Raw genomic sequence first — 25,348 nt, forward strand, 5'->3', positions numbered from 1 at the left:
GCCGGTCTGCTTGGGGGGCGGGCTCCACTCTCTGCGGGCTCGCCAACTGTGGCTTGGCTGTGTGCCGCCGTGGTGCGTTGGGGCCTGCCGTTTGTGCGGGTGCAGTCGAGGTCGACCGGCATCACCACCTGGTCCACTGCTGCTTCCACACAAGGCTGGGATCCTTCACCATCGCCACTACATCTGGACTGTCCCCGACGGCTCACCCATTCCCGCTTTCTCGACTACCAACCCCCCCCCCCCCGCCACCCCCACCTCCCGTACTGCCAACCTCAACAACCTCCGCTCCCGCCCCTCCTGCTCCTCCATCCATCTCCTTCGCACTGCTGACCGATGTCCTGTTATTAACTATATCTTATTGTCTCGCCCCCCCCCATACGTCCCCACCCTTTTTATTCCCTGTAAGTGTCTTTGGATCATTGAAAAGCGCTATATAAATTAAATTAATTGTTATTATTATTATTAATAATTAAATTCCTTTAGAGGTCTGTTTTCGCGTGTTAGCACGATCGCAAATTAGCATCTTTTCGCTAACACGTTAGCCTGCCCAGTAATTTTTGTTAACATGTTACCCGCACACATGTAGAATATTTATATTTTCAATATTTTTACAAAATTTTCTGTATGTTATTTATACTATTAATGTATTATTTACATGTTTGAAACAATTATTTAATGTTCTAATAATAAAATATGCACTTAAATGGTTTCATATACATTTATTGACACACACAAAATGAACATACAAAAACAAATTGTACACATGAGAGGGTGACCGTACTTCACGGATTTCACTTATCGTGGGTGGTTTTTGGAACCACTTATCCGCGATAAATGAGGGATTACTGTAGCCTCAAATATAATGGTACTACCGTACACTGCTGTCATGTCTGATCACTACATAAAATTTGAAGTTTTGGCTCTCTGTTAACGTACATAAGCAACGTAATCAAAGTTACAGCAGCCATAATATTAATTCCACACCAACCAACTGAGACGAGATCTGAGGTGGGCCTCCTCCTCCCACATACTGCCATTACAATTGAGGGCATCTTCCTGCAGTTCTTTATCTGACTGTGGACATCTACATTACTTTTTCTTTGGATTGTTTTTATATTGTGTTCAATGTAGCCCACTGCATCTGTTGCAACCTGGTCGCCGTGGAAGGGGGGATGCTCCTCTGATTGGTTCATCGGGTCTGCATATTACGCCTACATATTACATTCTTGTGTGGCGGCAGCCATGCATCAACATTTATAGATTTTGGAATTTGGTCCACACAAAAGGGGCACCTTATTAAAAGGTGCACCTTCAGTTTTAGAGAAAATTAAAGCCTTTTAAGTGCGCTTTATGGAGCAAAAAATACGGTAATTTATTATAATGCAAATTTTACCAATCTCTAGTTGGAGCTAATCTTAAAATCAAATTAAACCTTGATGGTGCAACCGATTTTTAGTGCAACCTTTTCTTTTCGAAGGCATTCATCTTTGCATAAGGAAAATCAGCATGGTACGGTGCTCTAGAGGTTTTCACGTTTCCTCTGACATCCTGTCATGCATGTGACCAAAAAAGGCTTGCATGAAGGACAGGTGTTTTCCGGGCATCTGTCTCCACTTTCTCCACCTTTTGGGACTTTTGTGAGAAAGCCTCTGCTTTTCCATCAACTCTAAACCATAGAGTGCCTGTCAAGTGACATGGTGGTACAAGATGGTGTATAATTGGGTATCGAATTTGGCCCAGGCACATTGGCTATCCCAAAACATGTAGTTGTTCCAAAATTTCACCAGGAGATGACAAAGGGGTGACCTGATGGAAAATAACGAATCTAATAAATTAAATTGTTAGCAATTGGGAAGACACAACTTGTTCAAACACGTAGCAACACACAATTTTGGAATATGAGTTTGCTATGCCATAATTTTAAGCTGTAACAGCTTGAGCAATATCAATATATATGTTAAAGTTAGAAGAACCCATTATTATGGCTAAGTATGATTATGTGTTAAGATTGATCTTTACTAGACATATAGAGATATATGTTATTAATGTTGCAATGTTTTATCCAACTTGTATTTAACATTGGTGTTCCATCCATACCTGAATGTATTAAGTTGAGAGGAGACATCAAGGGTTAATAGTGAAAGAACGAGCAAAACAGGAAACAGCAGCAGAGAACAGTCATGCGCAATGCTTGCTGTTTTGAGCAAAGTTGCCAAGGCAACCAGTGGTTCCCAGCTGAGAGTCAGGTGAAGATTGCGCAACCCTAAAATATCAGCTGAGAAATCCGCTGAGACAGCATTAAAATATCAGTCATGCATTCCTTGCATACCGGGCATTCCAGACATTCCACACATTCCGATGAGGTAATGCCAGAGGAAATGACAAGCCTATAAAAGCTTGGCTTCAGACGAGAGAAGGGCTCTTCCTGGTCAGGGCGGTGGCCCTGTTGCTACCGGGAGTAAAGACGCTTAGACGAAGATGAATTTATCGTGCTTTTTGAGAGTGGACCAAAATTTACTAAGATGAATTTCCAGAGTCTTCGAATTGGACTTTGTCAAATTTTAAGCTTCGAATTGGGCTTTGTCAAATTTTAATCTACGAGGAAAGCAGAGGAGACAGCCGCTGCTGGCAGAAAGGGGAAGACGCCAATGTAACGGCATTGGCTAATCTCCTCATCGGCAGACCTTTCCTCTTTTTAAACAGAATTCGGATTTTGGAACAAAGGAGAGCCGATCACTCGACTTGTTCAACAAAATAGGATTTGAGACCTTTTGTCTCCTCTTTTGTTCTGGGATGGGTGAGTGGAATTATTGTTGTTTTTTCGACTTGTAATTTTTTTTCTTGCTTATTCATTAAATTTCTTCTTAATCCTTATTTCAGTTATCGATGATTTTGTATTAACTATGTTGAGCATGGTTTTATATGCAGTAATTAGAACTTTAAATTTTCTTTATTTCCCTATCATAGTCATTCTTTAAATCCGTTCAATTCTTTTTAAAGTGAAGACAGCTTTAATCCTTAACATCAGGTATTATCAGATCTGGTTCGAAATAGTTATCTTAAGATCAGCTAGGACGAATGCACACTAGTGTAAATAACGAATCCCTGAGGTCTTAACAAAGACATCTAAATATATCCGAGATTTAACAAAAGCCCCAAATCACAGAAGGGAGCCACCAGTAGGGCGCGGTCATTCTGACGACGTGTCTCAATTTTAGTTACTCGGCATGCGAGCGTCGTTTGACTTCAACGGGATTGGCATTTTAAAGAGATTAGATAGATTCTTTCAGAATTAATTTAATAAAGGTGGTTAGCAACTCGGATGAGTCTCTTCACCCCCGGCTTATTTAACCCTTTAATGGGAAGCCGGTCGCTTGAATATATGTAATAAGTGCAGATTTGACATGCCCTTTAAAGCAAAGGTAAAAACAAGTGTGATTAAGCGTTTGTAACAAAACAAGTGATGCAGGTAAGTATGCCAAAGAGGGGGGTCACACTAAGGACATTGCTGAATCCAAAACACACTGATGTTATGTCAGTTTAGTTATAATAAAATTTTCATTATATGTATATATTTTTTTCAAAATGACAAGACACTTTAGGTACAGCATCTAATGCACTCATGCAGTAGTGTTTAAATCATCGTAATATATTATTATGCTCCTGCTGTAATAAAGGTATTGTCGTTGCCAAACGTGATGTAAAACAACTGCAAAAATAATCAAATCGGTGTAATTACCTTTGGTAGGTACAAAAACGATGTTTTGTTGTTCTACATAACCCATTTCAATCAAACGGCAGTGGTAAATTAAAGAGCACATTCAGAAAAAGTACGAGTTGACATTCTAGTTTCAATCACATTTTTATTTCCATGGGGTACACTATCTTGTCAAATGAAGAATAAGGACATGTATTCAGTTGATTTCTGAACAAAAAGACAGCAACCACTTATAAATAGAGGTACTGTCACGAACGGAGTAGAGCCAGGGCGACCAAATGCAGCTTGAACCGAGGTTTATTGAAGGGAAAAGGGAGTTGAAAGGGAGGAAGGTGGGCAACGAAGACACAAGCGGGATAGACACTCACAGCCAGCAAACAGACAGACCAACCGAGAGAAGTCCACTTGGACACGGATAAAATTCTGACCGTGAGCCTCCAGACAAGACCGGGGAGAAACTAGATGACAGAAACACTGGGTGCGGACAGGGACGGAAGACAGCAGTAGACACCGACAAGGAAGAACACACGGGCGGGGTTTAAATATATCAGGTAACAAAAGGGAGCAGGTGACAGACCTGAAGGGGTGTGGCTGATGGAAGCTGCCGGCCGAGCGTCTTTGGCACGGGCGTGACAGGAACAGTTTTTTTTGTTTTTTTTTTTTTTGGTAATTGTTTTTTTTGGTCTCTGCTACTCAGCTGCAGAGTATCAAAGTTAAAGTCAAAGTCTGCTTTATTGTAAATTTCTTCACATGCCAAGACACACAAAGAGATTGAAATTACGTTCCCACTATCCCACGGTGACAAGACATAGTACACAATGTACATACAAGTAAACAACACAAGAAAATAAAACAAGAAGGCACAAACAATGAATAAATAAGAGTGATGAATAAATAATAAATAAACAAATAACACAACTTGCGAGATGCCCATGCCAAGAAGCTGGACCCCACCCTAAATGCTACCTGCCGTCTTATCACTGGCTGTCTAAAACCAACGCCTACAGAGCACCTGTACATCCTGGCAGGAATAGCCCCACCAGAGATACGTAGACAAGCAGCAAGCAAGGAAGAGCAGCAACAACAGTCCACTGACCAAAGACATCCTCGCTTCGGCCATATTGGACGTGCAAAAGTCACTCTTGCAAAATGGGGACATCTGGATGATTGGAATACTGAGTGTGACTGTGCCACTGAACCACACCTCCTCACATGCCCCCTGCTGGAACATCCCTGCACAGCACCGAACTTAGCAGAGTTTAATGAGAAGGGACAGAAATGTGTTCAGCTGTGGCTGAACCACATCTAGCCAAGCCTGTAACTAACTGCCTTGTCGCCACGATAAGAAGAAGAAGCTTTTTATTAAACAGTAGTGCATGCCATCCATCTTCTTCCGCTCATGCAAAGTCAAGTCAAGGAACTTGACCCAAGAAAAGATGCTCCCACTCTCCTCTCCGTTTGTGTGTGTGTGTTTGTGCGTGTGTGTGTGTGTGTGTGTATGTGTGTACGCGTGCGTATGTGTGTGTGCTTTTGTGCATGAAATGTAATTTCAGGAATCACACGGTCCATCCCTTGTCGTGGGGTGACGGCTTGAGTGCCTCTGTGACCCTGAGAGCTATACCAGCGGGTGCACAAGCAAGCACCTAGTAGGGACACTAGGATACACCTTCTTTTGGAAAGGCAACCCCCAAGGTGGCTAGCATCTACATAGTGTTGGGCTGGCCATAAAGAACACCACAACACTCACTGACACACTTGTAGGCATCAGCGAAATACTGATGACCTCCGTATTCCCCTGGCAAGAAAACACGTTGCCACACTTGTTAGTGTGTATGCCCCAACTCTACCATTAGACACAGAGATGAAGGAAACATTCTATCTGTCACTGGACAAGGTGCTTCGTCGTATCCCCAAGACTGATATCTTCTTTCTTGGGGACTTTAATGCTCGTGTGGAGCAAAATAATGGGATATGGAAAGGAGTACCCCTCCGTGAGTTGTCACCTTATCGTGGTGGAGGGGTTTGCGTGCCCCTATGATCCTAGGAGCCATGTTGTCGGGGGCTTCATGCTCCTGGTAGGGTCACCCATGGCAAACGGGTCCTAGGTGAGGGGCCAGACAAAGCACGGCTCACAGAAGCCCCTTATGATGACTAAAATAAATGGACTTTGTTTTCCCTCGCCCGGACGCGGGTCACCGGGGCCCCCCTCTGGAGCCAGCCGAGCGTCTGGTGGCCGGGCCTTCGCCCATGGGGCCCCACCGGGCACAGCCCGAAAAGGAGACGTGGGTCCCCCTTCCCATGGGCTCACCACCTGTGGGAGGGGCCAAAGGGGCCGGGTGCAGTGTGAGCTGGGCGGTGGCCAAAGGCAGGAGCCCTGGCGGTCTGATCCCCGACTGCAGAAGCTGGCTCTTGGGACTTGGAATGTCACCTCTCTGGCTGGAAAGGAGCCCGAGCTGGTGTGCGAGGCAGAAAAGTTCCGACTAGATATAGTCGGACTAGCCTCCACGCACAGTTTGGGTTCCGGTACAAGCCCTCTCAAGAGGGTCTGGACTCTCTTCTACTCTGGAGTTGCCCACGGTGAGAGGCGTCCAACAGGTGTGGGTATACTTATTGCCCCCCGGCTGGGCGCCTGCACATTGGGGTTCACTTCACCCCGGTGAATGAGAGGGTAGCCTCCCTCCGCCTTCGGGTGGGGTGACGGGTCGTGACTGTTGTTTGTGTCTATGCACCAAACGGCAGCTCAGAGTATCCACTCTTCTTGGAGTCCCTGGAGGAAGTGCTGGAGAGCGCTCCTTCTGGGGACTCCATCCTTCTACTGGGTGACTTCAATGCTCACGTGGGCAATGACAGGTAGACCTGGAAGGGCGTGATTGGGAGGAACGGCCCCCCCGATCTGAACCCGAGCGGTGTTCTATTACTGGACTTCTGTGATCGACACGGATTTTCAATAATGAACATCATGTTCAAGCATAAGGGTGTCTATGTGTGCACTTGGCACCAGGACACCCTAGGCCGTAGTTCGATGATCGACTTTGTAGTTGTGTCATCGGATTTGGGGCCGCATGTTTTGGACACTCGGGTGAAGAGAGGGGCGGAGCTGTCAACTGATCACCACCTGGTGGTGGGTTGGCTCCGATGGTGGGGGAAGATGCCGGTCCGACCTGTTAGACCCAAACGCTCTGTGAGGGTCTTCTGGGAACGTCTGGCGGAATCCCCTGTCAGGAAGAGATTCAACTCCCACCTCCGGCAGAGCTTTTCCCACGTCCCGGGGGAGGCAGGGGACATTGAGTCCGAGTGGACCATGTTCCGTGCTTCCATTGTTGAGGCGGCTGACCGGAGCTGTGGCCGTAAGGTCGTTGGTGCCTGTCGTGGCGGCAATCCCCGAACTCGCTGATGGACACCGGCGGTAAGGGATGCAGTCAAGCTGAAGAAGGAGTCCTATCGGGCCGTTCTGGCCTGTGGGACTCTGGAGGCAGCTGACAGGTACCGGATGGCTAAGCGGAACGCGGCTTCGGCGGTGGCTGAGGCAAAAACCCGGGCGTGGGAGGAGTTTGGCGAGGCCATGGAGAATGACTTCCGGACGGCTTCGAGGAAATTCTGGTCCACCATCCGGCGCCTCAGGAGGGGGAAGCACTGCAACATCAACACTGTTTACAGTGGGGATGGCGTGCTGCTGACCTGGTCTGGGGACATCGTGAGTCGGTGGGTGTTAGGGTTTTACAGAGTATCTTTATCATAGGATTATGTTGGAATGTAGACTATAATGATTAACCAATCTTGTCTTGCTCTCACAACGCAGTAAAATAAAGTGGTTGCATTCTCTGCTTGATTGACCAGCTGCAGAGGAAGCAATCAAAGTTGTTCTGTTTCCCACAACATCGTAAAACACCCCCTGCTCTGATCTTACCAGAGGCCGGTGGTTCACCAAACCTGTCAACTCTCAACCCCCACTCTGTTTCTCTTAATAAATATCTTCTTGCAGGAAGGAGAGTCCAGAGCTCTATTCAAACATCGCTGCACGCACAGCGATGAATGGACTCTCCACCTGCAGATGTAAAAAAGGACTTACTTGTCTCCCGTGTGGTTCTTGCAAGATAAGTTGGAGTGAGCAAATCTCTAACAGTGGGGAGAATACTTCGAAGACCTCCTGAATTCCACCTACACGCCTTCCATTGTGGAAGCAGGGCCTGGGGACTCTGAGGCCGGCTCTCCAATCTCTGGGGTTGAAGTCACTGAGGCAGTTAAAAAACTCCTCGATGACAAGGCCCCAGGGGTGGATGAGATCCGCCCGGAGTTCTTAAGGGCTCTGGATGTTGTGGGGCTGTCATGGCTGACATGCCTTTACAACATTTCGTGGACATCGGGGACAGTACCTCTGGATTGGAAGAGGTGGTTCCCCTCTTTAAGAAGGGGGACCGGAGGGTGTGTTCCAATTACAGGGGAATCACACTCCTCAGCCTCCCTGGTAAGGTCTATTCAGGGGTGCTGGAGAGGAGGGTCCGTCGGGAGGTTGAACCTCAGATTCAGGAGGAGCAGTGTGGCTTTTGCCCTGGCCATGGAACAGTGGACAAGCTCTACACCCTCAGCAGGATCCTCGAGGGTGCATGGGAGTTTGCCCAACCTGTCCACATGTAATTATTGTACTAAGTTCATCTTGTTTTTCCTTGTTTTAATCACTTCACTGGTTTCTTTTATATCAAACAAATTGTTTTAGGTTCTTTACCTGACATGTTTCGGCGGTTTCTTCCGCCTTCATCAGAGTGTCACAGATGTGATAGTGACGCGTCTTTATCAGCTGATGGATGATGGATGAAGGCGTGGCTCACCTGTCAGATTTGACTGGTGAGTCACGCCCTCTGCTGTCCATTCACCTCTCCAGAATGCTGTTCCAGGTTGTAGAGAGCATATAGGCTCCCTCATCCCTGTTGATGGTCCTCGGGCCCCGCTTGCGGATCTCAATGGCCTCCCTGATCCAACGCTGATGTTTATTTTCTTCAGTGCGGATGACTCTGGCCTTTTCCCAGTCCATGATGTGGTTTTCTCTTTTACAGTGATCGGTTATGGCTGACCTGTAGTGCTCCTGTTCTGCTTGTAGTTTTATTGCTCTTGTTTGTCTTGTTGCCGTCTCCTTCTCACACTCCATCTTGTGTTCTATTTTTCTTCATCACAAGAAAAATAGAACACAAGATCGTGTCCCTCTGGAGGGTCTGTGGAGGGTGCTTCGGGAGTACGGGGTGCCGAGCCGACTGATAAGGGCGGTTTGGTCCCTGTATCACCGATGCCAAAGTTTGGTCCGCATTTCCGGCATTAAGTCGGATTCGTTCCCAGTGAGGGTTGGACTCCGCCAAGGCTGCTCTTTGTCACCGATTCTGTTCATAACTTTTATGGACAGAATTTCTAGGCGCAGCAGAGGTGTTAAGGGCGTCCGGTTTGGGGACCTCGGCATCCCGTCTCTGCTTTTTGCAGACGATGTGGTGCTGTTGGCTTCTTCAGGCCGTGATCTCCAGCTCTCACTGGAGCGGTTCGCAGCCGAGTGTGAAGCGGTCGGGATGAGGGTCAGCACCTCCAAATCCGAGTCCATGGTCCTCGATCAGAAAAGGGTGGAATACCTTCTCCGGATCGGGGATCAGATCCTGCCCCAAGTGGAGGAGTTTAAGTATCTTGGGGTCTTGTTCACGAGTGAGGGGAGGATGGAGCGTGAGATCGACAGGCGGATCGGTGCAGCGTCGGCAGTAATGCGGACTCTGTACCGGTCCGTTGTGGTAAAGAGAGAGCTGAGCCAAAAGGCAAAGCTCTCAATTTACCAGTCAATTTACGCTCCTACCATCACCTATGGTCACGAGCTATGGGACGTGACCGAAAGAACGAGATCCCGGAGACAAGCGGCCGGAATGTGTTTTCTCCGCAGGATGTCCAGGCTCTCCCTTAGAGAGGGTGAGAAGCTCGGTCATCCGGGAGAGACTCGGAGTAGAGTCGCTACTCCTCCACGTTGAGAGGAGCCAGATGAGGTGGCTCGGGCATCTCATCTGGATGCCTCCTGGACGCCTCCCTGGGGAGACGCACTGGACAGACTATGTCACTCAGCTGGCCTGGGAACGCCTTGGGGTCCCCCGGGATGAGCTGAATGAAGTGGCTGGGGAGAGGGAAGTCTGGGAGTCCCTCCTGAAGCTGCTGCCCCCGCGACCCGACCCCGGATAAGTGGAAGAAGATGGATGGATGGATGGATGGATGGATGGATGGATGGATGGATGGATGGATGGATGGATGGATGGATGGATGGATGGATGGATGGATGGATGGATGGATGGATGGATGGATGGATGGATGGATGGAAAGGGGTACTTGGCAGACATGGGTTAGGGCAGGCAAACTGACGGCATGAGATTACTTATTCTCTGCTCTGAGCACCAACTGACCATCATCAATACCATCTTCCAGCAAAAGAGCAAACACAAAACATCATGGATGCACCCACGCTCCAAACATTGGCAACTGATCGACTATGTCATTGTGAGATACTGTGACGTCAAGGATGTTCTCAAGCTGTTCCATGAGAGGTAGTGAATGCTGTCCCACCATGTCTCCATGCCTGAGAGCAGATTTAGCTTGCTGCATGGCCTCAGATGGGTTCCATTTCCTCCTGGTTGTCAGTCTGGGAGCAACTGCTCGGATCACCTCATCTTAAAACTCAATCAGGGTCATGCTCAGCCTCACCTTGGTGCATTTGAACTCCTCCGTGAGGCTAGAGATGGGCAGTTCCAGGGCACTATTACCATAGGCCGATGTTACTGAGGTCACGCGGGAGGCCAAGCCACTTCTTGATGTATGCACTGACTGTTTCTCCAGCTTCTCGACTTTGGTTATGAGGATCTCATAGGCTGTTAGTGGCCACATTAAACAGGGGAGCAACCAAAACTGTAGGCACCACAGTGTCAACTTACCAGGAACTAAGGTCTTGTCTATGAGGACAAGGATGGTTTCTTCCCTCAGCTGATCACTCTGTTCTGATTCTTTTAGACATGCGTTGTATAATCGCCCTAGACTCTTGATTTACAGCTCTGACACCAATGGAATGGGAGTATCCTCGATGTAGAACCTCTGGTCCATGAGTTTCCCCCTGACGGTGGATATGCTCCTGGATTTGCTGGGTTTACACTTCATTCATGCCCATGTAATGTTGGCATGAAGCTTTGCCAGCAGATGTTTGGTGCATGCAACAGTTGAGGTCAAAGTGGTCATGTCGTAGGTACAGATGGGTGGTAGACGCTGTCCCCCTCTCAGACGTTCTACACCCAAAACCCATTTGGAAGCTTGAATTATGATTTCCATTGCCATGATGAAGGCTAAAGGGGAGATGGTACAACCATTGCTCCCACCTCCAAAGATTATGATGTTGTGTATTCTGTTGTTTTGACACAGAATTGCAGATCTTGGAAGCAGTTTTTCACCAGGTTTGTGATGTGGAACATGTTGAAATCTGTCCATATGAGAAAATGACCCACAAACGTTTGCTAGATCCAGATGCAGCCAAAACCACCTGGAGCTGAACCCGTTCAAGACCGTGGAGATGACAGTGGACTTCAGGCGAGACCCTTCACCACTTTCACCCCTCACTATCCGCAGTAATACTATTCTCTCCACAGACATCTTCAAGATCCTGGGCTCCACAATCTCTCGGGACCTGAAATGGACCAGCCACATAGACTATGTCTGGAAGATGGCCCAGCAGAGGCTGTACTTTCTGAGACAGCTCAGGATGTTCAACCTGCCACAGGAGCTGCTGAAGACCTTCTATACTGCCATCATCCAGTCCATCCTCTGCACCTCCATCACTGTCTGGTTTGGATCGGCCACCAAACAAGACAAGCACAGACTGCAACGGACAAGTAGGACTTCAGAAAAGATAATCGGGACCAACCTCCCATCTATCCAAGACTTGTACCTGTCCAGGACCAGGAAACGTGCAAGTAACATCTCAACAGACCCTTCTCACCCAGGTTACAGTCTGTTTGAACTACTCCCCTCCGGAAGGCGGTACAGAGCGCTGTACGCCAAAACCAGCAGACACAGAGACAGCTTCTTCCCCCAGGCTGTCACTCTGATGAACTCACACCACTCTTAGAGTCTCAGAGACATTGCTGTGCAATAACATCCTGTTCTCGACGCTTCATCTTTGAATTGTCTATATTATTTGTACTGTGTCCTCTTCGCATCCATTGCAGCCTGGTCATCCTGGAAGAGGGATCTTCCCATCTGTGGTCTCTTCTCAAGGTTTCACATTACCCCTAGTAGGAGTTTTGAGTTTTTCCTTGCCCTCCTGGGAGTTTAAGATCAGAGGATGTTTGAGAATAATTGTCAATTTTTGCACATGTCCTGAATGTTGTTAGCTACCTAAATGTTGTACAGAGAACCAAATGTACTGGAGTCAAATTCCTTGTTTGGCATGCTCAAACTTGGCAAACAAAAACAGATTTGATTTGATTTGATTTGAATAAGACATACTTTTCCTTCACTCTTGGCAGATTGGATTTGGTGCCAAATCATGGTTGTACGCTCCAAGCAGCCTTAGAAACCCGATATTCCAGCTTTCTGCACGGATGTATTGATCAAGCTGTTTTGCTTTAGGCACGTTATTATCCTTTTAGCAACAATGCTTAAAAACCCTTCCCTTCAACGTTTACCAGGTTGATCTGCCGGAACTGATCAATGTTTGAAGCATCTTTTTCCTTGGGGATTATCACTTCCCCAGCTCTGCGCCACACTTTTGGAATGGTTTGATTTGTCCAGGTCATCTTCATCTGCCTTCACAGAAAGTGTAAGACATTTGGGGGTTTTTTGTTCAGTCAATATGGAACTCCATTTGGTCCTGGAGCTGAAGCTGCCCTTGCCTTTCTCACTACTTCCTTAACCTCGCTCTATTTTGGGGGATTGTCATCCAGCTGGTGTTCTGATTGAGGTATTGGTGGCATGTCTGCTCCCGCTGTTCTAATCTTTGGTTGTCCATATGAATGGTTTCCAGTTCCCACTTTGGCAACTTAAGTGATCCACTCTTTTCCTTTGAGAAGAAGCCTTTCACAAATCTGAATGGGTCTTTGTAGAAGGATGTTCTCGCCCATCCCTTCAGGTCTGTTTGCAGTATGTCAATGCCCACTCTTTCCTCCAGCGAGGCTCTCTTCCATTCCTTCCTTAAAACCCTTCTCTCTTTGACCAGTCACTCAATTTCTTTCTGTCTTCTGGACTTTGGTGGGGTTGTTGAAGGCATGTCCTTTTTTCCTGTTTCACATGTTCCAAATCTTTCTGCTCCATAGGAGTAGATCAGATATGCCATTTTTTCCAGTTTCTGCTCCACTGTTCTTTTGATTCCGTCTCGGATCTTAATCAGGTCTGCATCAATTATTCCCCACTCTTTCTTGCTGCTGGACTTTGGCCACTTCACATGAGGTCTGTGGCCTTGCATGTTCTTCTCCAAAGCAGGTTGCAAGTGGCTTGCTTCCAAGATCTCTGATGTAGTGCTTGAATTACTTTCAGCCCCTGGGTACTAATGCTCGGTGGACTGTGGGTTAAATTGTCGCTGAGCTTCACTTGCCTTATTTGACGTTTCTCTCAGAAGATAGTGATCAATGCGAGGTCCTGGCTTTGTTTTCTTCAAGCACTTCATCCGCCCTTGATGTATTTTAACGCCTCTGGTGGATGATATTTTGCATCAGCCACAGCAGCATACTTGGCACTCTTGTCCTTCAGCAGATGTTTGTTCTGTACTGGTTATCTGGTTCATTGTCGTGTTCAGTCCAGGGTCATTTGCCGGGTTGTCAGCCGATGAGTCTTCTTCCACCCCTGCTCTCCCAGACTTTAGGGGTATTTTTCTATTTGGATGTTTCATAGCAATAAAGAGTCTTTGTCTACTTGTTACGCGTCAGAGCCTGCCATCATGGTCGGTCCATGACAGCCCCGTTGGGGTCTTTCTCTTCTGTCAGCTGTCTTTCCGTGCGTCACAAGGTCTTTCCCTTGTTGTCAGCTGTCCTTTTACAGCAGTCACTGGATTGATCCACATTATCAGTTGAGCTCATAGGACTGGATTGTACAATTCCTAAGATTGCTCTGCAATAGTGTCGTACAGTGTCTCCCACCTTTTATTGAGCCAAAGTCTATATTTTACATAAAAAAACTTAAGTTTTAAAATGTATATTTATATATATATATATATTCTGTAATACTGATGCACTTATCTCAATTTGGTCACAAATTGACTTGGTGTGAAATCTTGTCCTAATTTTTTGCTTGATTGATTGACAACTTTATTCAGAATATTCAAATATACACATTAAACCGAGCTTCCTGTTTGTTATCAGATTAAGTCCTTGCATAAAACCAAATGAAATTGAGGAAGCAAAATAAACACAGAGATAAAAAATGAAAAAAAAAAGAAATTTGGAAAGGAGTGAGAAAAAGGATAGTTTCTTAACATTATGCTTTTACCCTGTTGTATGAATGGCAACAGATTTATACACAGCTTAATTGGCTCTGTCAGTATACATCACTTATAGGTTCATAAATAAAAAATTAAAAAAAACTCTAGAAATTAAATCATTTGGACTATTCATCTTTTTTCAATACCTTTTGAGGGTCACATGATCTTGGAGTCGATCCCAGATGACTTTGAGGTGGGCTGCCCCCTACACTGGTCGCTGTCAGTAGTCGCTATTTCTGGGTCTCTGGATCGCTCATTCTCGACCTGTTCCTTCTTTAGGGACGTCAACTGTCAGTTCCCTTGAGAGGTGGGTAATGTTGTGAATGGTTGGGTTTGGGTCTTTGCGCCCTTGATGTTAGTTGTTTTGGTCCTTCATTTGGTCACATAGGGTTTGGTGGCCTGGTGTTTTTCTGTATCCAAGCTTGAGTTCCTCAGTTATACGTTGTCAGAACGTTTACCCTTCCATGCTCTGCTGAGTCAAGTCTTGCTCTCTCTCTCTCTCTTTTTTTTTTTTAACTAAGAATTATTGCATACAAAGATCTTTACTTTGCCATTTTTCTCACTTTGATGCTTTTCTAAATACTGGCCACTTTAAATCAAGTGGAGGCTCACGGTCAGAACACGTTCCTGTATCTGTTCCTGGTCCGAGTGGACTTCTGTTTCCTGCCCGCTGTCCGTGAGCCTCTGTTTGCCTGTATCTTTGTTCGCCAACCCCCTTCACTTCAATAAACCCTGGTCCAAGCTGCATTTGGTCGCCCTGCTCCACTCATTCCTGACACTATTTGTATTGGCTCCTGGTCCACTTCAGATGTGATTTCAAGGTTCTGTTGCTAACCGACAAAATATTGCAATGCTTAATGCCTTCTTATCTTGTGGTATCGTACATTTCATTCCAAAACCTTCGTTCACACAACGCTGGTCTTTTATTGACCCAGAAAGAAACTCTGTAGGGTCAAGAGCATTTTCTATTCGGGCTCCAGAGCTTTGGAATGCCCTAAGCATAGATATCAGAGCTGCTATACCTCAGTAGAAACATGATTAAAAATGGATTTCTATGCTATTGTCTTTAATTAACCTATGCTGGCCGATTCGGCTGCGATTTGTGCTTTCTGTCTTGCCCCCCCTTCCCCTTTGGAGGGGGCTAGGTGTCACCCAAACTGACAATGGCTGTCCATATCAATTCCACATCAACCAACCGGGTCAAAACCTTAGATGGACCACCTCCTTACAGGCTCTGCCATGACAACTGAGGGCATATTCTTGCAGCTCTTCATTTGTGTATGGACATCTACATTGTTTTTATATTATGTGTTCAGTGTTGACTGAACACAACATGGTCATCCTGGAAGGGGCATCCTCCCATCTCCGGTCTCTTCTCAAGGTTTCTCATTTTTCCCCAGTTGGGGTTTTGTGAGTTTTTCCTTTCCCTCCTGGGAATTAGGATTAGGGGATGTTGAGAATAATTATCAACTGTGGCCTTTGAGACATGTTTGTGATTAAGGGCTATATAAGTGGAATTGACTTGACTTGGTCCTCACGTCACACTCTTTGAGGAAAATTCAAATCTTGCTGTACTTTGTGTTCCACATCATCATACAGAAAACTAGATTGCACAAATAAAGACATGCATAAAGCGTTGCCACAGTGAAAGGAGCACACAAACAATGCTGCACCTCTTCAGCTGTGTGGGTGGAGACGGTGCCTCTCCGAGTTGCCATTCTTAAAATTTGACTACAGTGAGACTTGACTGTGGCCCCCTGGCTTCAAAGCCTGAGTCTTTACAGCTGAGCTACTTCCACCCCATTACCATTCCATTTCATTCAAATTTGAATAATAATTTGATCAGTTTGATTTAGTCCAGCCAAAATATTACAAAGATAAACGTTACATTTTCAAAAACACTTCTTCATTCATCTTATTGCACAGGCCAACCAAAAGGCATAAAAGTTGACAATTGTCTGCAACTAACCGACTCTTGTAAACCAGTCTCCTTAGAGAACAACAGGCAACAGCAACATCTTACTGACTCCTAGTGCTTAATATATACAATGTTCTTTTCTGTGCCGTTTGCTATTGGAAGTGTGCCACAGATTGTGGCTCAGGGCAGTGCTTCAGTCCTTGAAAATGTTATGAAATGGGTTCAAAGCTCTTTCAGCTGAGCCAAACCAGTCATACACTGAACCCTGGAAAACCATCACTCTTCCTCTTAGACACATTGTGTTACTGTCTTTCTATTACCAGCTTCTATGTTACTGTCTGTGTCACTGCCACCCCCCACCCCTACACACACGTCAGATGATAGTTTTCTTTGATGTTGCCCACCGGCAACATGAAAGAATATGCTTTACCCAGTGTGAATATGCTCTACCCAGAGTTCTCTACTACTCATCTCCACAGGCAATACAACCCTGGCGGTAGTCTAAACAAGCCATACTGAGTTCCCATTGGGGCACCGCTCCCCTTCCTAACAGTAAATGTGCCACAAATTAAAATGGTGGTGGTGGTGGTGGTGGTGGTGGTGTGGGGGGTAGAGAATTTTCTGGCTTCAAACGACTGACATTAGTTACAAGCAAATTTTAATTAACCGGGAGGAGTGGGATGATAATTTAGATGGGCGTGTGATAATTTAGTTCTGTCAGGGGGCTTATTTATATTGTGTTTATCCATTGAGCAGGCATCTGTAGACTTCAGTGGGCCTCTACATGAGGCACACAATGAAACAGGGGTCCTCCTCCACATTAGCAAAGTGACATAAATTGATGCTTGTAATACCAATAAAAGAAAGTGGCTTTACATGTGAAAATGTTTTTTTTCCCCCATGTACTACTATGTTATGCCATACGATTATTTAATGTGAGCTGGAGTTTATCTGTGAGGTCGAGTCCATCCCAGCTGCTTACAATGAACCAAGATTTAGACCCAGAAGCCATTGACTGTAAGGTATATACAGTAATCCCTCATTTATCGCCGATAATTGGTTCCAAGACCACCAGCGATAGGTGAAAATCCATGATGTAGAGAAAATATATTGTTACAATATCCATAAAAGACTTTTATGAACCTTTATTGCATTTTAAACACTGTATATTGTATTCTTAAAAACTTTAGTAAACATTTTAAAGTCAAACAGATTTTCATAAACATTATTTATTTAAATTAATAGGAAAATAAGTAAGGGTAAATATTTACAATATCCGCACAAGACTTTTATGAACCTTTATTATAGTTTCATACACTTTATTGTTTTTTAAACACTTTTTGTATTTTTAAACACTTTTTAAAACATTTTAAAGTGTCACGGGTCCTCTCTGCTCTTGCATGCTGGCCAACTGACGCACCCCCGCGGCCCAGTGCGAGCGCGTCCGCACAAGACTTTTATAATTTTATTTTTAAACGCTTTATTGTATTTTTAAACATTTAAACATTTTAAAGTGTAAATGTGTCACGGCTCCACTTTGCTCTTGCAGTGCTGACCAACTGATGCACCCCGGCAGCCCAGCGCGAGGGCATCCACACATTGCTCAGAGGCACGCTCTGCGCTTAGTGATCATTGCCGGCCGCTGTCCCAAATCCTGGACTAGTGATGTGCATTCCAGTTCTTTTAAGTCAGGTAGGTCCAAAGTCCGGACTGCGGGCCAAATCACACCCCCGGTCAGATATCATAAGGCCCGCAGCTCTGGTCTCATATTGTATTACCGTTTGTTTTGCACCATAAGGCGCACTGGATTATAGGGCGCACCCTCATTGAATTATTTTTTTTTTTAGAAATTATTTCATATATATGGCGCACCAGATTAAAAGGCGCATAAAATAGAAGCTATACTGCAACAAACTGAGGTTGACTAGGGTTGCGGTATGCATCCACTAGCCAATAATCAATGAGCCCTCTGTAAACAATCGCATTTCTCAAACTATCTCCTATAAAATGATCGGAACCGACTAAAGTTCGATCTAACACATTTGTACTGCTTACTTATGTTTCCCATCCATATGGATCCATAAATTTACTCAAAACATTAACGGAGCAGCCTATTTTGAAATGAAATAGCCTCGTGCGTATAGCAACTATCATTACAGCATTAACCACCCGCAAACTCCCATGAGCCTCAGCTTGCAGACTCCAACGAGCCTCAGCAAAGTGTCGTGGCAGCCCCCTGTAAACAATTCCTATCTCCTATAAAATGATCGGAACAGACTAAAGACTGATTAAACACATCGGTGCTGCTTATTTATGATTCCGTTGGATATTGATACGTAAACGTACTCGAAAACATTAACGGAACAGCCTATTTTGAAATGAAATAGCCTCGCGGGTACAACAGTTATTGAAGAGAGAGCAACAGCAATGTGTACGTGATCTGTTAGGTTAGACCAGGGATCAACACGGGCACCAGGTCACCCGTGAGGACCGCATGAGTCGCCCGCAGAACTGTTCTAAAATTAGCTTAAATAGCGGCACTTGTCAGTGAGCTGCATCTCTTCATTTTACAGTCAAACCTCGGTTTTCGAATGTCCTGGTTCTCGAACAAATCGGAATTCGAACAAAAAATTCGAGACTTTTTTTGCCCGGTTGTCGAACAAAATTCGGAGGTTGAACCTCGCGAGATGAGCCGGGAGGACCCGAGAAAACCCGACAGCGCGGCCCGGATGCAGACTGACTCCGTTGTTATTGTATTTTCGTTACTTTGAGGATTGTATTAACCTCTAATCATGCCGCCAAAGAAAGCAAGTGGGAGCAGTAAAGCCATCCTAAAACACAAAGACGCTCTTAAAACAATGCGACAGTGAGCGCCTGGCGCGCTGTGGTTGCGCGATTGGACCAAATTAAGCTCCCTGAGCACTGAGGTCCACTTAAATTTTGGAAAGTACATCAGGACTTTCAAAATATTTTCTAAATTTTAGCGATGGCTCTGTCACAATAATGCGACCAGCGCAGTGCAGTTGCGCGGTCGGCGACGTGCTACTGTTGCGCGTTTGGTGGTGCGCTGCAGTTACGCGATCGGACAAAATTAAGCTCCCTGCACACTTAAGTCCACTTAAATTTTGGAAAATACATCAGGACTTTAAAAATATTTTCTAAATTTCAGTGACGGCTCTGTCACAATAATACGACCAGCGCGGTGCGGTTGCGCGGTGGGCGACGCGCTACTGTTGCACGTTTGGCGGTGCGCTGCAGTTGGGCGATCGGACAAATATGCGTTTATGAAAAAATGCTTAAAAAAGGCTGTTTTTTTTGTCTTGAAACAGATTAAAACATTTTCCATTATTTGTAATGGGAAAAATAGATTCAGAATTCGATTGATTCGCTTCTCGAACCGCCTTCTGGAACGGATTATGGTCAAAAACCAAGGTTTGACAGTATTTTTGCCATTCTTGTTAAAATCACACTTACATGTAAAATGGAAATGACAATATTAACACATAGTGAAAGCCAAATTGAGCAAATTGGCTATTTCAGAAGTGCGTGTCAAACTAGTAGCCCTTTGCCTTAATCAGTACCCAGGAAGCAGCTCTCTATTTAAGAAAGGTTGGTGACCCCTGGGTTAGACAATCTCATGTACGTTTAGATGCTGCAAACTAACTCTATCCGGTGCAAGGGTTGTCAGAGATGGGTACACCGGAGATGCAGCGGAGTAAAAGGCAGCCTACTAGCTGCAAGTGAGACCTTCAAATGCAAGCGGAGAAGTCATCAAAGCAGACCCAGCTGAGCAAGAGGGGCTCATAGTAGATGGGGAGATATACGAGGTGGTGGACAGCTTCTGCTACCTTGGAGACATGCTTAACGCTGATGGACCTAGCAGTGACCACAAGGGTGAGAAGCGGGTGGAAGAAATTCAGGGAACTCATGCCCTTCTTAACATCTAAGGCCCCATCCCTGAAGATGAGAGGCGAAGTGTACTCAGCCTGCGTCAGAAGTAGTATGACGTACGGAAGTGAGGCATGGGCCCTGAAAACAGAACAAGAAGAAAAACTAAACAGAACAGAAATGAGGATGATCAGATGGATGTGTGGTGTGTCAATGAGGGAGAAAAAAAACTGTGCAGAGCTGAGAAAGAAGATGGGAGTGGAGGCCATAGTGGATGTGGTGAGGAGAGGCAGACTGCGATGGTACGGACATGTAGTGAGGAAGGACGAGAACGACTGGGTGAAGAAAGTTATGTCGTATAACGTAGAGGGAACAAGACCCAGTGGTCGACCTAAAAGGACCTGGCAGACGACCGTGTCAGCCGACATGAAGGCACTCGGCATCAACCACGGGATGGCCATGGACCGTTCCCGGTGGAAGAAAGCCATATCAAGAATCCAGTCCAACACAGCGGCGCCTGGAAAACGGACTTTAAACCGATGATGATGATGTACATTTAGATGCTCATATCTGTACAATTCTCTTTATTAGTTTATATAGACATAACTGCTCAATCAGAACATGAATACAACACACAACTGTATGAACACACACACATAGGCACACACGCACACACGGGGGTGACGCCCCCCACACTCAGGTACCAAATGGTCATGTGACAAGTTCCGGCCTTTCCGGGCAGTATAAAAGAAGCTTACCTGGAGAAGGAAGCTGCTGTTTCATCTGCTGCCGTGCCTCGTGCATTGGCCGCCATTAAACAACCCAAGATCTTGCCAATAAAGAACCGACTCTATACTCCACATCTTTGTTGTTCCTGGCTCAACATCGGACATCCCGCACAACACGCAACACTATTCAGTGACACCCCTAACCAAGGTTGCCGTAATGCTGGCAAGCGATGCGACCTTGTAATTTACGAGTCGTACTAAAACGTACTGAAACATTTTGGCAGAGCACTGTGTACAACACGTATGGATCAGCAAATTCCTCAATTGATCCATATACAAGGTGCACTGCATTATAAGGCGCACTGTGGTTTTTTGAGTAAATTTTAAGTGTGCCTAATAGTGCGGTATTTATGGCCCGCCTGCACTGTCAAACTGAATAAAAACAATCATGAAACTTGAAAGTGTAATTCCTCCTATTACCGCGCTCAGGAATCATTTGGTGAGCTAATCCCCCAATTCCAATCCTTAATGCTGAGTGCTAAGCAGGGAGGCAATGGGTCCCATTTTTGCAGTCCTGGGTATGACCCAGCCGGGATTTGAATCCACAACCTTCCAGTCTCAGGGCGGACACTCTACCACTGGGCCACTGAGCTGGTTTTTTACAACAGCGATTCTTTACGCGGGGCTGCGAGCCAAAAGTAAATATTACTAAAGCTACAAAGTGGCCAAGTTAATACTGTTGATGCTATGAACCTGTAGACATGACACAAACTATTACTTTCTGAAACATATTGCAAATGACAAGAGCAAGATTCATTTGTTCTAAGTTTTAATAATAACAGACAACTTTGCATTACTTATAACTCCTGTTTAAAATGTTCATGAGGCAAAAATAATTTCAAACACGTAAATTTAAGGTATTTCATAATGTTTGTTCAATGTTATTTGACTATTCAGATATGAATGAAAGGCAGAATTTATGTTTTTAGAGTTGTTCACATCTGCCTGAGTGGCTTATATTTGGTCATTTTGAAAAAAAAAAAACATTTTTTTATATATAAATTTCTATATTTGCATAAAATTTTTGTAGTTAAAGAATGTCCGAAAAAACTATTGGCCCCAGGCCGCTTTCCTTTATCCGATCTGGCCCTCCTTGCAAAAAGTTTGGACACCCCTGTTTTAAGTGAAGTGAATCCTTAGAATCAGTTCACTCAAAAGATTCATTCAAGAGAATCGTTCAAGAGACTGTCCCGACTGTTTCTGCACGGCGGTGCATTTTAAACAATTATGTAGAGCGCTTAAGCGCAATTGGCGTGTAACCAAAGTTGAGGTTTTCCATCAGGCACGGCGTGACAGCCTCCTGAAATACAAATAAGCGCTCGTTTTAGCAAAAAAACTAATTATTTCTCTTGAATTATTGGTCTCAATAAAAACTATCCTAAATACTTATTCAATGCGGTGGCAAAGCTAACGCTACGCCAGCCGACAACCGATAGCTCTCCCCACTCAGCCGACGAGTTCATGAAAAAGATTAATTTTCCATTAGGGATCACTGTGACTGTTCCAATCACTCAGTCAAGACCGCCGATTACGGGAGCTGACGATCATGCGATATCCCTCTCAAATTTTAAAAACACTTGAAAGGGTTGCACAATTGGTTAGCACGGCTAAACAAGCAACGTGTTTACTCGACCCGCTTCCAGCCAAACTCATTAAAGATTTTTTTCAGATTTTAGGACCGTCCGTCATAATTAATCTGTCTGTCTCCTCTGGTATTGTGCCAACAGCCTTTAAAACCACTATTATTAAACCACTACTTAAGCGACCAAACCTCGACCCGGACCATCTCAGTAATTATAGGTCGTTCAAATCTCCCGTTCATAGCAAAAATTCTTGAAAAAGTAGTAGCGCAGCAGTTTAATGATTACATGGTCGCTAATAATCGATTTGAATCGTTTCAGTCTGGTTTTAGAGTGAACCACTCCACTGTGACAGCACTTGCTAAAGTGACCAATGAACTTGGAGATTCCATGCAATGTGAATGGCAATATAAGTATAATTTATTATTATTATTATTATTATTATTATTATTATTATTATTATTATTATTATTATTATTATTATTATTTTGTTATTCCCTCCTTGAGTCATCACCTTATCGTGGTGGAGGGGTTTGCGTGTCCCTATGATCCTAGGAGCCATGTTGTCTGGGGCTTCATGCCCCTGGTAGGGTCACCCATGGCAAAAGGGTCCTTGGTGAGGGGCCAGACAAAGCACGGCTCAGAAGACCCCTTATGAAGAATAAAATATATGGACCTAGTTTTCCCTCGCCTAGACGCGGGTCACCGGGGCCCCCCTCTCGAGCCAGGCCTGGAGGTGGGGCTCGAATCAAGTGTCTGGTGGCCGGGCCTTCACCCATGGGGCCTGGCCGGGCACAGCCCGAAAAGAAAACGTGGGTGTCCCTTCCCATGGGCTCACCACCTGTAGGAGGGGCCAAAGGGGTCGGGTGCAAAGCGAGCTGGGTGGTGACCTTGGCGGTCCGATCCCTGGCTGCAGAAGCTGGCTCTTGTGACATGGAATGTCACATCTCTGGCTGGAAAGGAGCCCGAGCTGGTGTATGAAGCAGAAAAGTTCTGACTAGACATAGTCGGACTTGCCTCCACCCATAATTTGGGCTCTGGTACAAGCCCTCTCGAGAGGGGCTGGACTCTCTTCCACTCTGGAGTTGCCCACGGTGAGAGGCCTCGAGCAGGTGTGGGCATACGTATTTTCCCCCGGCTAGGCGCCTGCACATTGGGGTTCACCCGGGTGAACGAGAGGGTAGCCTCCCTCCGCCTTCGAGCGGCGTGACGGGTCCTGACTGTTGTTTGTGCCTATGCACCGAACAACAGCTCAGAGTATCCACCGCTTTTGGGGTCCTTAGGAGAAGTGCTGGAGAGCGTTCCTTCTGGGGACTCTATCATTCTACAAGGTGACTTCAGTGCTCACGTGGGCAATGACAGTGAGACCCGGAAGGGTGTGATTGGGAGGAACGGCCCTCCCGATCTGAACCCGAGTGGTGTTCTATTGTTGGACTTCTATGCTTGACACGGATTGTCAATAATGAACACCATGTTCAAACATAAGAGTGTCCATGTGTGCACTTGGCACCAGGACACCCCAGACCGCAGTTCGATGATCGACTTTGTCGTCGTGTCATCAAAAAATCCAAGATGGTGGCGCGCTCATACGCTGCGGCTCACGGCTCTCCCCTTCAGTGTTTGTTTTCGCGTTTTCCATGTGTCTATTTGTGGACTTTTTCTATTTTTGCTTTGGCGACACACGACTACAGCCGACAGGACCTCGTAGACATCAGCTGTCGACATAAGACCACAGTCTCGAGGGAATTTCAATACAGCCAAACCATCCCAGACGAACTAGCAAGACCGCCGGACTCTCCGTGGATTGTTGTCGGGACTGGAAAGCGCCGCAGGTGGAGGAGGGAGAGGAAGCAGAAGTCAGGCCATAGGTCCGGCCTCCTGTTAAGGCTAAAGAACCAACCGCACATGCCACCCCTCCGAGCCTGTATCTCACCAACGCCAGATCCCTCACCCACAAGATGGAAGATCTGGAACTACAGCTTGTGGGAATTCGCTATGTTCGTGACTGCTGCGCCCTCATTATCACGGAGACCTGGCTGAATCTGAAGATCCCCGATGCTAGCGTGCAGCTAGCAGGTCGTTCGCTACACCGCTGGGATCGGACTGTGGACTCCCGCAAAAAATGAGGTGGGGGGCTCAGTATCTACATGCATGAGGACTGGTGCAACAACAGCAGCATCATTGCTCCACCGATATTGAGTACATGTCTGTTAGATGTCGGCCCTTTTTTCTATCGACAGAGGTAACAGTGGTGATCATCACGGCTGTTTACATCCCGCCGAATGCTAATGCTAGCGCGGCGCTCTCTCTCCTGCTAAACACCATCAATGAACAGCAGCGGGCCCACCCCAATAGTGTTAACATAATAGCAGGAGATTTTAATAGGAACAATTTGAAGACTGTACTCCCACAGTTTCACCAGCACATTAAGTGCCCAACAAGAGGGGAAAGGACTTTGGACCACGTGTACTCCAACATCAAGCACGGGTACAGAGCCATGCCCCACCTCGGACAATCAGACCATCTCTCCTTGCTACTCATCCCCGCATACACTCCTCTCAGACACAGATCCAGCCCCACCATAGGGACTGTAACAATTTGGCCTGGAAATGCACTCAGTCAACTCCAGGACTGCCTTCAAAACACGGACTGGGACCTATTTCACCACCAAGACCTGGCCATGTTCACAGAGTCAGTCCTGGACTACAACAAATTCTGCATGGGAGCCATATGTGTGGACAAAACCATTCCGTTCTTTCCCAACCAGAAACCCTGGATGACCAGCCAGGTCCGCTCACTCCTCAGGGCCCGTGACTCTGCCTTCAGGTCAGGCGACAGAGCCCTTTACAGCTCAACTCAGGCTGACCTGAAGAAAGGGATTAAAAAAGCCAAAGCGGAGTACATGAGGAAGATGGAGTCCCACCTTGGCAGCAACAGACCATGAGAGGTGTGGCAGGGCATCCAGACCATCACCAACTTCAGGGGCTG

General features: G+C 46.0%; 1 long non-coding RNA gene across 1 annotated transcript in view; it reads left to right on the forward strand.

Moving 5' to 3' along the window:
• The first annotated feature begins 2,438 nt into the window (after positions 1-2,438).
• LOC148398516 (uncharacterized) overlaps positions 2,439-25,348 on the forward strand; it is a 50,407-nt gene continuing 27,497 nt past the window's right edge. The window contains exons 1-2 of the long non-coding RNA XR_015858670.1: positions 2,439-2,797; positions 17,654-17,796. This is a non-coding gene — a long non-coding RNA (uncharacterized LOC148398516). The remainder of the gene's footprint in view (positions 2,798-17,653; positions 17,797-25,348) is intronic.

Source organism: Syngnathus floridae, chromosome 5, assembly GCF_059516105.1.
Source record: "Syngnathus floridae isolate MCC-2025c chromosome 5, RoL_Sflo_1.0, whole genome shotgun sequence".
In the NCBI taxonomy this organism is placed as follows: domain Eukaryota; kingdom Metazoa; phylum Chordata; class Actinopteri; order Syngnathiformes; family Syngnathidae; genus Syngnathus; species Syngnathus floridae.